The sequence below is a fragment of the Macaca nemestrina genome, chromosome 8 (genome assembly GCF_043159975.1).
Source record: "Macaca nemestrina isolate mMacNem1 chromosome 8, mMacNem.hap1, whole genome shotgun sequence".
NCBI lineage: Eukaryota > Metazoa > Chordata > Mammalia > Primates > Cercopithecidae > Macaca > Macaca nemestrina.
In genome coordinates this window covers 127,141,165-127,154,523 of record NC_092132.1, presented here as the reverse complement: position 1 = coordinate 127,154,523, position 13,359 = coordinate 127,141,165, and the positions used below count along the sequence as shown (strand labels likewise).

At 44.0% G+C, this 13,359-nt stretch overlaps 1 long non-coding RNA gene across 2 annotated transcripts; it reads left to right on the top strand.

The window, feature by feature from the left end:
- LOC139355887 (uncharacterized) lies at window positions 1–8,912 on the top strand. Of its 2 annotated transcripts, none has more exons than XR_011607144.1 (3): window positions 1–144; window positions 1,651–1,733; window positions 8,333–8,912. It is a non-coding gene; the product is annotated as an uncharacterized lncRNA (long non-coding RNA). The 2 variants fall into 2 exon arrangements; XR_011607143.1 differs by lacking the exon at window positions 8,333–8,912 and adding an exon at window positions 3,153–4,273.
- Window positions 8,913–13,359: the final 4,447 nt, after the last annotated feature.

Below are 13,359 nucleotides of genomic sequence, written 5' to 3'. Positions count from 1 at the left end.
TGTCACTGGAAACCTACTTCCGGCTGGAAATGGGAAAAGGAGGCCGTTCCTTAACCAATCCCCGGGAACCTCAGGCCCGCGGCTGGGAGAAACCAGAGATCCCAACTTCCTGCTTCCGAAGTAGTGGCTGGGTCTTAAAGCACCGTGAGTGCAATTACCACTTAAGGTTTACAGCGCCTTTTTGAGGACCTATGCCACTCTTGCATTAGTCGTTTACTTATTTTAGCCAGTCTTCTTCTAGCCTGCCGCGGTAAGGAGAAACAAGAGAGGGGAGGCGGCAGAAGAGCTCCGAGAAAACCTGATTCTTGTCCTGTGGTTGAAAAAGTGAACAAGTGATCATGTTTCAAAGTCCATTTACTCATGAGTACAATAGCTGTACTATCTATGTTTCCATGAAATGTGAGGATTCAAGTGAAATAAATGTGAAAAGTGCTCATGACAAGCACTGTTTTAATGGGCAAGTCCCGTTAAAACAGTGAAATTGAGGACTTCTGCAAAGTTTAGCTGAGATAACTAGAGTTCATGCTCAGTTCTTGCCCGGTACAATAGGCCTGGATGATTCCTTCAAATCCTCATTCCTGCTTCAGTTTGATCACTTTACGGCCTCCGGATGCAGAATACTTTTCACATGATGCACTTTCATTCCTGTTCTGTTGGGAGACAATTCACATGTGTCATGTTCCTGCATGTCTTGAGAGAGCAGAGGCACTAACTGCCTTTTTCCAACTATCTTTTCAAGGATGTTTCTGCATTGAATAGCCCTGGAAGGCAGAATTCTTGGCTCTCCAAAGATCTGGCAGATTTATTCCCAATTATAAGAGATTTGAGTTTCCTAAACTTGGGGCCCCTCTCCTACAATGCAACCTACTGTGGCCTTCATCACATAGTCTTGCAAGAATTAGGGCTCAGAAACTGGCCCGATGACAATATTGTAACTACTATTATTGCTGTTAGTATTGTCCTTTGTCTCTGATCCAGGAGTCTCATATCTTTTACCAGTATTCATGAAATTTTGGCATGCAAACTTGTTAGTGTAGAAACTCAAATAAGAATAACCCAAAATGATGGCCTCAAAAGCAGAAGTTTTTCTCTGCCCTCCTGCCCTCCTATCTCTCAGTCCCCAAGGATAGCCATAGAAACTAGAATTCTTTTTCCCCAAGGCAGGTCATAGAAACCAGAACCCCTTTTTCCTAAAGCCAGTCTTGAAACCTTAAAATATTAGTCTAACTTTCTCTCTGCCTTTCTGTGGAAACTGTCCATAAAGAAATTATCTGACCTACTTTGTTTGATTGTAGGCTATAAGAGCCCGATTCCAGAGAGGGTCCTGCCCCATACCTGTTAGGAGTAGAAGGTGTCTGAGTTACGAGCAGTGAATCTGTATGTCTGCAGCAACCTCAATTTTTGCCTCCTTAAAAGAAAGAATTAGACTGAGGGGCATGATATGGTTTAGCTGTGTCCCCACCCCAACTCTCATCTTGAATTGTAATCCCCATAATTCCCACATGTCAAGGGAGAGACCAGGTGGAGGTAATTGAATCATGGGGGTGGTTTTCCCCATGCCATTCTCCTAATAGTGAGTGAGTTCTCACGAGATCTGATGGCTTTCCAAGTGTTTGGTAATTCCTGCTATGTTCATTCTCCTTCCTATAGCCTTGCAAAGGAGGCGTCTTGCTTCCCCTTCACCTTCCACCGTGATTGTAAGTTTTCTGAGGCCTCCCCAGTCATGCGGAACTGTGAGTCAATTAAACCTCTTTCCTTTATAAATTACCCAGTCAGTCTAAGGCAGTTCTTTATAGCAATGTGAAAATGAACTAATACAGGGCATAAGGGAGAAAAAGAAACTGAGGCAACTTTCAGAGCAAGAGTGGAAGTTTATTAAAAAGTTTTAGGACAGGAAAGAAAGTACACTTGGAAGAGACCCAAGCAGGCAACTTGAGGGACAAGTGTGGCATTTAACCCTGATCCTGGGACTTCATATGCTGGCCCACTTCTGGGGTCTTGCTGCCCTCTCCCTTCATTCTTCCCTCAGCATGAGCTGCCCGAATGCACAGTGCCCTCCTTAGGCTTGGGAGCTGAGCATGCACCGTGTGCTTTGGAATTTGTACACATGTCCATCTGAGGTTTTCTCCCCTTTTCCAGTGGAATGCCCCCTGAAAGTCATACTCCACTATTTTGTCTCTTAATGTGCATGCCCAAGCTCACTCACCCAATTTCTGAAATTGTATTGGAAGCTGATTACCAATCTCAAGTGTTTTTATGTTTGGGAATTGCCTATGTCTGGCACCTGCATTAATATCAATTAACACTTTAGTGTGACAGCTGTGGACCATCAGGGAATTGTCTGTCTCTGGTCCAGCTGCCAAATTATCCATTTTAGAAAGGCAGTGTGATAACTGCAGAACCATCACCTGGCATTCTTGCTTGAGGGGTTGGGGGCGGGCAGAGCCCTCTCCTGCCCTGCTCATGCCTGTCTAACTACATGTAACATACCCGGAAGGAAGAAATGCATGTTCGTAGAGGCCAAGAAAAATCTAGACAGACAGGCCTAGGTTCCCCACTCAGTTTATTAACATTAGCTCATACTCTTTTGTCCAATCATATTTCTACACAGCTACTCATACTTTGTTGAACCTAAGCATGAAAATGAGCCATTTCCCCTGTATCTTTCGATCTTCATTCTGAAGGCTCCGATGTCACATAAAACTATGATCAGACCAGGCCAGGTGCCGGTGGTGGCTTATACCTGTAACCCCAGCACTTTGGGAGGTCGAAGCAGGCCTTGAGCTCACAAGTTCAAAAGCAGCCTGGGTAACGTAGCAAAACCCCATCTCTACAAAAAATACAACAAGCCAGGTGTGGTGGTGTACACCTATAGTCTGAGGCAGGAAAATAGGGTCTGGAGGCAGGGAACATAAGGGCAATTCACACTTCAGCTGCAACAGGAAATACCCTCTCCATTTACATAGGGCGTACCCCAAGTAACCAATGGAGTCCTCTAGAGGGTATTTAAACTCCCGAAAGTTCTGTAATGGGGCCTTTGAGCCCCTATTCTCAGGCCGGCTCCCACACTGTGCAGTGTACTTTCATTTTCTATAAAACCCTTCATGCCTTCCCTGCTTAGTTTGTGTGTTTTTTCCAATTCTTTGTTCAAGATGCCAAGAACCTGGACACCCTCCACCATTAACAGTCCCAGCTACTCTGGAGGCTGAGGTAGGAGAATCGCTTGAATCCGGGAGGTGGCAGTGAGTCGAGATCATGCCACTGCACTCCAGCCTGGGTGACAGAGCCAGACCCTGTCTCAAAAATAAATAAATAAATAAATTTCTATCCCTTTCCTCTTCTTAACCTTTTTGTCAGTGATTTGCCATGAAACTTCAAGGGGCGAGGAGACGTTTTCCCTTGGCCCACACATTAGCTTGCAAGTAGGGTAAAATCTCAGACCTTTAAAGTTCTTAACAGTTTCCTTCCACACTTTTCCTCAGAATAGTCCTTTCCTCACAATGACAAGGGATGAATACCACTAATTCTGAATGCCTTCAGTGTTTCTTAACTGTGGTTCATAGTTCTTCTGCAATTACCTGGGGAGTTTTCTAAAAGCAGTTTCCTCGGCCCACTTTAATCTACTCATCTTTGTTGTGGAAAGTGAGGCCCAGGAATCTTCATTTTCACATGCACGCTAGGTGATTCTCAGGTGCAAAAAAGTTTGAGAGCAATTATCCTAGATCTATTCACCCAATAAGTTGTTGGATCTCCAGCTATGGTTAGTGGTTCAAAAATTAACCTTAGAGGCAATATCCAAAAAAGCCACAAGATGGGGCTAACAACGCTACACTCCAGATAGCCCTTTCACCTCCCCCAGCAGAGAATCTTATCTTGTCTCATTCTCTTTCATTGTGTTCTTATCTATGTGTCCCAGTTGCTTTGTGAATTGATATGTGTTGCTGTCTATGTGTTTCATTCTGTTCTTACCTGATCTTCCTTATTTTGTTGGGGTTTTTTTCTCATATTCTGAATGGGGCCACAAATCAAAAACAAGAAGGAAGAGTAGAAACTGTATCTTTTAAACTACAATACAAAGGTTAACATTAAACCAATAAGACTCTTCAGTCATTCTGGAAATCCAGACAGGACTTAGTTCTAGTCCAAGCTCCACCACTACCCAGGGGCAGGACCTGAGGCATATTATTTCACTTTTCTAACTTGCTTTTCCTCCACTGTAAAAGAAAAGATGAAACTAATTGCTCCAAGTTCTTACCAACTCAGATGCTCTGAAATTGTTTTATTCTTTGCATATGGGGGTGGGGGACAGGGGCAGGGGCGGGGGTGGGTGGGTAAGGGTGACTAAGACTTAGCCAGAGACCAGGAAAGAGAAATCTTGGTGACTAGAACCAATCTGTCACCAATTTATGTTTCTCCTTTCAGTAGAAAAGACCTTATTCAAAGGTCCTTATTGATGTTCAAGTCCTGTGTATACTAGCTAATCTTCTGCAAGAGCTTACTCAAAAGTTCTCATAATCTCAAAGTCCTGCATCCCACATCCCAAATGCCCTGCCAAGCACTACCAGATTTCCAAACCCTTTGCCATCACCATGTAAATTTATGTAAGGAATAACTTTTTAAATTGTTAAGAAAATAAATTCCCAGGTACAGAGAGTAAAGGAGAAAATTGCCTTGTTTTTTTTTCTTTTTGAAACAGTGAACTAGAAAGTAGCTACTGCAAATAAAGGCAGAGATTGTTAGATTACATAAAAAGGCAAGACTCAGCTATATGCTGGCTACAAGGAACTTACTTTAAATGTAAGCATACAGATTGAACTAACAGGATGGAAAAAGATATACCACGCTAATGCTAATAAAAAGAAAACTGGTATGGCTATGTTAATATCAGACAAAGCAGATTTCAAATAACAAAATATTGGGATAAGGACAACAGTTGCTAAATAAAGTCAGCCACAGGGCTGGCAGCAGCATCTTCAGAAACAGGCATCCTGGCACTGCAGACATAATAGACCTTGTTCATCAGAGTTACCAAGTAAATCTTTGAGGAAATCACTATAGTCCGATATACCTTTCCTGAGGCCTAAACTACAGAAACAAGGAGGGTGGGAGCTCTCAGTTGATCTGAATAATGCAGGGAGAACTTCTGTGAGAAATAGTGTTCCCAAGTAACTAGGGAAACACTGAGGGTAGCAAACTGCCTACCTCTGGGTCATATTTGACTGCAAACATCTTTTATTTGACCTTTACTTTTTTTCATCTGTATCATTTATGATCTTTTAAGCTACATGTAGATAAAATGTAACAAAAAATGATTTAAGCCATAAGGGGGTGGATTATCTCACATACCAGGAAATCTGGAGGCAAAAGGCATCCACTGGTGGTTATGTCAGTGACTTCAGATTCATCCTCTCTCTCTGGTCAGCCCTATGGCTTCCTTTTGGTTGGAAAATGACTGCAGCAACTCCAGCATCTTATCCTGATGTGAACCAATGTCTAGAAATGAAATAAGGCCATTTCTCCCTGTGCGTCTCATTTTTAGAGCTAAGAAACCTTTCCTAAAACCTTGCAGAATACTCCCTCGCATCTTATTGGCCAGAACTGGGTCACATGTTCACTTCGAAATTCATCACTGGCAAGGGGAATAAGACCATCATGATTGACTTGAGCTAATCAGAATTTACCTGAATCATGTGATGAAGGTGATTACCTGAGATACATTAGTGGCTCTACTATTTATTATAAAAGAGGGAAAATTTTTCATTCGATAGGCAGTGACCTAGGCAATATTATGTCTTCCAATCCATGAACACAGGATGTCTTTTCCATTTCCTTATGCCTTCTATTATTTCTTTCAGCAATATTTTGTAGTTTTCATCATGCAAGACTTTTGCCTCCTTGGTTAAGTTTATTTCCAAGTATCTTATTTTTGATGTCATTGTAAATGGAATTGTTTTTTCTTAACTTCCTTTGCAGATAGTTCACTGTCTGCCTTTGCGTTTTGAAAAAAGGAGGATCTGGCTTCATTAAGCTTACTTTTCTGCATGGCAATAGACTTTTGAGCTGAATAGCAGCTGCTCGCTGTAGGAGGGACATTTGTTCTCCCATTTGCCACAGTTCCTATCCAGCCAGCTTCCCTCACATTCCCTGCTTGGCCCCTGTAGGCATTTCAGCTTTCGACCTCTTGTTTAGATCATCCACATGAAGTTACACATTGCTGCAATTCATTATAAAGACACTGGAGTGGTACAGGAATAGACAGTCAACTTGGCAACTGAACACAACACAAAGCTGATTTTCCATGTTCCTGAAATTTATATTGAAGCACTCGATTATTTTATTGGAAACACTTCGGATGGGAATATTTCAGAAATATATCTTGTGGTTTTTTTTTCTCTAAAGCATGCAGAATGTAATATAAATCATACCTCATGATGTACCAAAATAGACAATAATACTCTACTGTGCTGGCTAATAAAGTAATAGGAGTTAATGAAGTATGCAGGGTTGTTTGCCTCTGTCCTGTAAATGGCCACAGATACCTGTGTTTTGAGGGCTCTTGCACATGCTAGGCATTTTTTTCCTATCTAGAAGTTCTTCTTGCTGCTAACAATGCATTTGCCTGCAGCAACCTGCTTTCACTTCCTAGTTGATGTTTCCTGCACACGGCGGGCTGGGACCAGATCACCATGCTTGTTAGAATTATGGAATTCAACACTGGCAAGCAAGGTTTGGGCAGTCACTCAATGCTTCAGAGCTTATCCATGGGATGTGGGGGACCAGCAGAGCCCACTCACAGATGGGGGTTAGGGGTTCAGAGCCAAGAAGACCAAAGTCACAGAGCTGACTCAGAGTCGGCAGGGCATCAGGGCAGTCTCCTCTTCCAGGCAGCCACTCTTTCTAGGAGTACCCTGCAGGCCAGCCCTGCAGCGACCTGGGGAGTTACGGAAGTTTTACGGAAGTCCAGAAGCGTGCCCAATAGCTGCAGAAACCATGTGTCCTCTATGGCGACCATGTGTCCTCTGTGGCAATGAGGCTTTCTCTGCATGGTTTTTGTTTGTTTTTGAGACAGTATTGTTCTATTGCCCAGGCTGAAGTATAGTGGCATGACCTCGGCTCACTGCAACCTCTGCTTCCAGGGTTCAAGCAATTCTTCTGCCTCAGCCTCCAGAGTAGCTGGAATTACAGGTATGCACCACTATGCCCGGCTAATTTTTGTATTTTTAGTAGACACGGGGCTTCACCATGTTGGCCAGGCTGGTCTCAAACTCCTGACCTCAAGTGATCTTCCTGCCTCAGCCTCCCAAAGTGCTGGGATTACAGGCATGAACCACTGTGCCTGGCCTTGTGTGTTGTTCTTTAATGGAAGAATTAAAAATGCTTTTCTGTGTTTTCCATCCTTCCCTCCCTCTTTGGGACCGAAATCAATTTTTCAATGGTTTAACTATGTCTTTATTTTTCCCAAAGAGATTCACATTGGATTATTTCCAGGGGCCCTTTTTTTTCTTCTGTGGAAAGATCTTATTTTGTTCATTTATGTTAACTTTTTCATTATGTGCATTTTCAAATACACTCAATATTTCAGAGAGAACAGTATAATTAACCCCCACATACACATCATTTAGCTTGCATTATTATCAACTTTCCTTTTTTCATTTTATCTCTCCCCTCCACAGATTTTTTTTTTTTTTTTTTTTTGATGGGGGAGGTGGAATATTTTAAAGCAACCTTTTTTTTTTTTTCCTCTCCAAGAACCCATTTTAAAAAGTTACAACAGGGCCGGGCACGGTGGCTCATGCCTGTAATCCCAGCACTTTGGGAGGCCATGGCGGGTGGATCACGAGGTCAGGAGATCAAGACTGTCCGGGCTAACAGGGTGAAACCCAGTCTCTACTAAAAATACAAAGAAATTATCTGGGCGTGCTGGTGGGCGCCTGTAGTCCCAGCTACTCCAGAGGCTGAGGCAGGAGAATGGCATGAACCCAGGAGGTGGAGCTTGCAGTGAGCCAAGATTGCGCCACTGCACTCTAGCCTGGGTGACAGAGCAAGACTATAAAAAAAAAAAAAAAAAAAAAAAAAAAGTTACAACAGGACATAATATCCATTAATGGTCAGTTATGAGCTATAGCAATAGCGAGGAAATGCACATGAATTTCTAGTTTTTCTAACAATCGCATAAGGTAAATTAATCCCATTTTATAGATGAGGAAATTGAGGTTCTGCCTTAATTTGTATCTAAAAGACAATAGGCTAAATGGTGGTGTATTAGCTAGGATGCTCTGAAGAAAAGAAAAGCACTGCTTATTTCTCTGTATTCTCATGTACCACTCAACAGTCATGTCTGATGCTGGATGCACAGGAGCCTCTCCCCACCAACAGCTGATTCGCCAGTGAACACCAGCTGGTGAGACAACCAGGTGGGAAGTGTCCCTAGAGAAACTCCAGTCAGCCTGTGTGCTGGGAGGAGTGCACTGGGGTGGAGCCACAGAAGTTTCTGCTGTTTGCAGTGGGGAGGAGCCTGGGCCCTCCTTTTCCTGGGTGGTACCTGTGATTCAAACCATGAGGTAGGAAGCACATAGGGACTCTGGCTTTGTGAAGGGTCTCTGTTGCCATTTTTTTCCCTTTTCACCCAATAAAACCCTGCCTTACTCACCCTTCAAATTGTCTGTGAGCCTAATCTTTCACGGCCATGAGACAAGGACCCCGTCTTTAGCTAACCTAAGGAAAAGTCCCACAACACTGAGGCTCAATTCAGACAACATCTACCTGGAGATAGCATCAGATAACACAGGTTACGGGCTCAGTCCCACAAGACTGCCCCAACTCCCCCACCCTGCCACCGCGCTCCAGCTTCAGATACCAGTAGCAAGTCCCGGGTTGTGGCCTGTGCTTCCGCCTGACTGGCTATACATCAGGGTTCCCATGACCCCCTCTAAGGAGGTTTGATTAATCTGCTAGAGTGGCTCACAAAGCTCAGAGAAACACTTTTCTTTCTTTTGTCCTTTATTAAAAAGGATATTGTGAAGGATACAGATGAGCAGCCAAAGGGAAGAGATGCACAGGGTGAGGTCTGTGGGAAGGGGCGTGGAGCTTCATGCCTTCCCTTAAAGTGCCACCCTTTGAGAACCTCTGCAAGTTCAGCTCTGAACCCTGTTCTTTTGGGTTTTTAGGGAGGCTTCTTTATGTAGGCATGACCGATTACAGTATTGGCCATGGGTGATCAACTCAACCTTCAGCCCCTTTCCTTCCCCGAGTTTTGGGGGTAGGGCTGAAAGTTCAGCCTTCTCATCATGGCTCAGTCTTTCTGATGACCAGCCCTCATCCTGAAGCTATCTAAGGGATCTAAGATATCTAAGCCACCAGGCATCTCATTGGCACACAAAAGGCACTTTTTTTTTGAGTTGAGAGAGAGGGTGTTGCTCTGTTGCCCAGGCTAAATTCATCCAGTGGTGCAATCATAGCTCATTGCATCCTCAATCTGCTGGGCTCAAGCAATCCTCTTGCCTCAGCCTCCCAAGTAGCTAAAACAACAGGTGCATACTACCATGCCCAGCTAATTTTTGTATTTTTTTGTACAGATGAAGTCTTGCCACGTTGGCCAGGCTGGTCTCGAACTCCTGACCTCAAGCAGTCCTCCCGCCTCAGCCTCCCAAAGTGTTTGGATTACAGGCATGAGCCACCATGCCTGGCCTCAAAAAAACATTCTTAACACCCCAGAAATTCCAAGGGTTTTAGAAGTTGTGTGCAGGGTCAGAGACCAAATATATATTTCTTATTATGTCATAATATCAGTGATGCAGTTCAGGCTGTGGTAACAAAGGCCAAAATGAAGTAACCCAAGCACCTTAAATTTCTTTCTCATGTAAAAGTTAAACTAGGTTCAGACTATGTCCAGGGTAAGTAAGCATGGTGGCTGGATGGCATTAGGTACCCAGATTCTTAACATCATAGACTGGATGGCTGCTCCAGGTTTCATTGTCAGATGGAGGTGGAAAAGATAGAGTGGAAAATATCAGAGGATGTGCTCATTCCCTTAAAGGGCATGATTCTGGAGTTTTGTGCATAGCTTCTACTCTTCAACCATTGCTGAGAACTTAATCACAGGGTCGCACCTGGTCACAGCTGCAAGGGAGACTGGGAAATGTAGTCTTTATTTTGGGCAGCCTGTGACCATCCGAAAGTCAGGGACTCCATTATTAAGGAAAGAAAAGAGAAGGTTCTTTTTAAGTTGAGGGCATGATTTTGAGTTCCATTCAAGCCATACTCTCAACTTATTTTGGCCTCAACTGTGGCCCACTTGTTAAACATAGTAATGTCTGGTTAAATGAGAGGTAGACATCCCTTGGTGATGAAGTACTTTTTCTAGTACTTGTACCCATAAGTTTTTCTTTGTCCTTTTTTTTTTTTTTTAAATGGAATCTCACTCTGTCACCCAGGCTGGAGTGCAGTGGCACGATTACAGCTCACTGTAACCTCTGCCTCCTGGGTTCCAGTGATTCTCCTGTCTCAGCCCCACCAAGGAGCTGGGACTCCTGGCATATGCCACTATGCCCAGCTAGTTTTTGTATTTGTCCATTTTTTTTGTTGGACTACTTATAACCATACTATTGTATTCTACATAATAGTAAATTTACATGATGTAATTTAAATTCCATCATTTACAATGGAGAGATGTCAATTACGTAATATCGCAGCCCTGCCAATGATGGGTTTTGATTCAGTCCTGCTACCACTTGTGAGGCTGTGACTAATTTATTTACCTTCTCCAAGCTTCCTTTTCCTTTCCTCAACCAGGAATAGGACTAGCTACATCATAGATGGTTGTGAAGACAAGCTAGACGACAGATGAAAGTTCTTGGCACAGAGTGAACACTTGATAAATTATATGGCAGATATGTATGTACTATCTACCCATGAAGCTTACTTTAATTGCTATCATTTCTAAAAATTATAGCCATAGAATTTTTCATAGCATTTGTACACCTATCACTTAATTTGGGCTTCACAATACCCTGGGAAACAGGTAGAGCCGATAATACTTATTTTTCTATTTTTCTACATTACGAAATATAAGCTCAGAAAGATGGATTCGCATGTCTGAAGTCACAACCTCTTCCCTCTTGCCTGGACTCTTCCTATGAGCATTGAAACCTGCTCTACTGGCTACCATCCTGAATGACAAATCAGTCCTCTTTCAACCCACGAGACCCTCCAATACTCCCTGGTCTCAATTGTCCTTGGTAGCCAAGCTTTCCAGGACTCATCAGCACGTGCTGCGTCTGTGTTTACTTTCAGTTTACTTATCAGCCCACCCCACTTGACCTGTGGCTCTTCATTCATTTGCTCCTGGTAAGAGCTTGACTTGAAGTCCTCTGCTGTCTCTGACTCTTGCCTTAGACAAGCTTATCCATTCTCGTGGTTTCAAATGCCATCCCAAAAGTTAATCACCAGCTTAACCACCTTTGTGATCTGCAGTTAGTGAAAAGATAAGAGAGAGAACCTGAACCGGGGTGGGTCAATAGGACAGGAAAGAAAACAAGGAATAGGAAAAATGTTTGTGGGGACTCCCAGGACTTAGAGATTGGAGACTGTATGGCTGCGGGGTAAGGTGGGAGAGGGAGAGTCAAAGGTGACTCCTCTTTTGTTGACATTCACGGGGAGGGCTGGAACAGGGCTTGTTTGAAGAGCAAGATGAATCAGGGTTATAGACCTGAGTTTGGGGTAAGAGTGGAACATCCAAATGGAAAAAAGCAGCTGAAAGGACATTTGTTCAAAGGCCTTTTTCATCACAGTTTTCTCCTTCTGCTGATCCAGGTACACATCCTCCTGACGCCCCCGCAATTAGGGCCTCCCACATGACACTTGGTCAGCCTGAGATACAGAAGTAGAAGGGAAGTACTTTTCTTTTCTAACTGGGGTGGATCATTATTGCAACCTATGCCATATGGACAGCATCACCATGGATAGCGTTTTTTAGGGATTTCAGTGGAATCTGAGGGCTCCTGAGGCATTTCCAATGGGTTTTTTAAAAGGTGATAACAGGCAGAAATGCATGATGCTGTCACCTGGGTTGATTGTACATGACACTGGACAGAACCTAGGGAGACCTAATCGTGGAGTTGGTCACCCCGGAGAGTTTCTCAATGTCTTTTTCATTTAAAAACCTATGGTTTTATGATTCTATGAGGTAGATTTGGGAGATTTTTTGTAAAGTGCTGAAGAATTCAACCTCTGAAAACTCACCTTTCCCGGAATTTGTCCCAGCAAGATAAGATTGTAGTTCATTTATGTGGCCACACAGGGGCAGCACACACAAACTCACGTTTTCTTGAACAGGTCTTGATTGTCTTTGCTTTTAGTTCCCACTGCCACCTCCTAGTACAGACTCTTAACAGCTCACCCAGGTATCTAACTTTCGTGCCACTTGGCCTTCATCACTTCATTTCCAAGGGCAAGAATACAGAAGGGACACCGACTGCCGGATGCCCTCTGACCATGTCCTTGCCATGTTGTCAATTGCCTGCCGCCTCATCCCCACACCTTCCCTGCTAACTTCAGTTTCTCCCATCCGTGGCCAAGTTCTCCCACCTGGCCACCTTCTGACGTGCTGACCACTGTGTAGTCACCAAGATTACCTCCAAGACACTGAGTGCTGGGAATGTGGCAAATCTGTGAATAGCATGAATGGGAAAGGGTTGGGGGCTCCAGCTGTCAAGGCTGGCAGTGACCATCAATAGGTTGTGAGCGCTGTGCTGGGCAGGTGGGCCTCAGCTGCAGAGAGTCTGATCTTCAGTGGACCCAGAGTGGCATCCAGCCAATAGCTATAGGTAGTCCACCAATTACACTTTGCGAAACATTGACTTCCTAGCTTCATTAATTAATCTAAGTCTCCAGCTTCTTTTCAGAAATGGGAAGGAGTCAGTGCATTCTTGGAAACTGCTTCCTCAGCACAACTCCAGGGGGCGCCATTCTCGGAAAGTACATTGTGAATAGCATCCTCTAGAATTCTGCAAGACAGCAGCCCTGGGAATCAGATTCCAGTCCTGCACAGGACACAGAATAAAGAAGCTTGGGACAGGGGCTCTGGAGAGGACATTGTAGGATGAGGGTGATGCTGAGTACCCTCCACTTTTTTGACCTTATGCCAAGTCCAGGTAACTTCCTCCTCCTACTCAAGAGCAAGTCTGGAGTTTTTCTAGGGATAGGGAAGAAGTGTTGCTAAGTGCCCTTGAGTGCCTGCTCACATCTCACTGACCCGAAGGAAGAGGGGACCAGCCTCTGGGCAGCCAGGTGGACTGATGTGGAGACAGGGCCCTGGAAGGGGCTGTCCAGATTCTCTAACTATTTTTGTGCTGTCCTCAG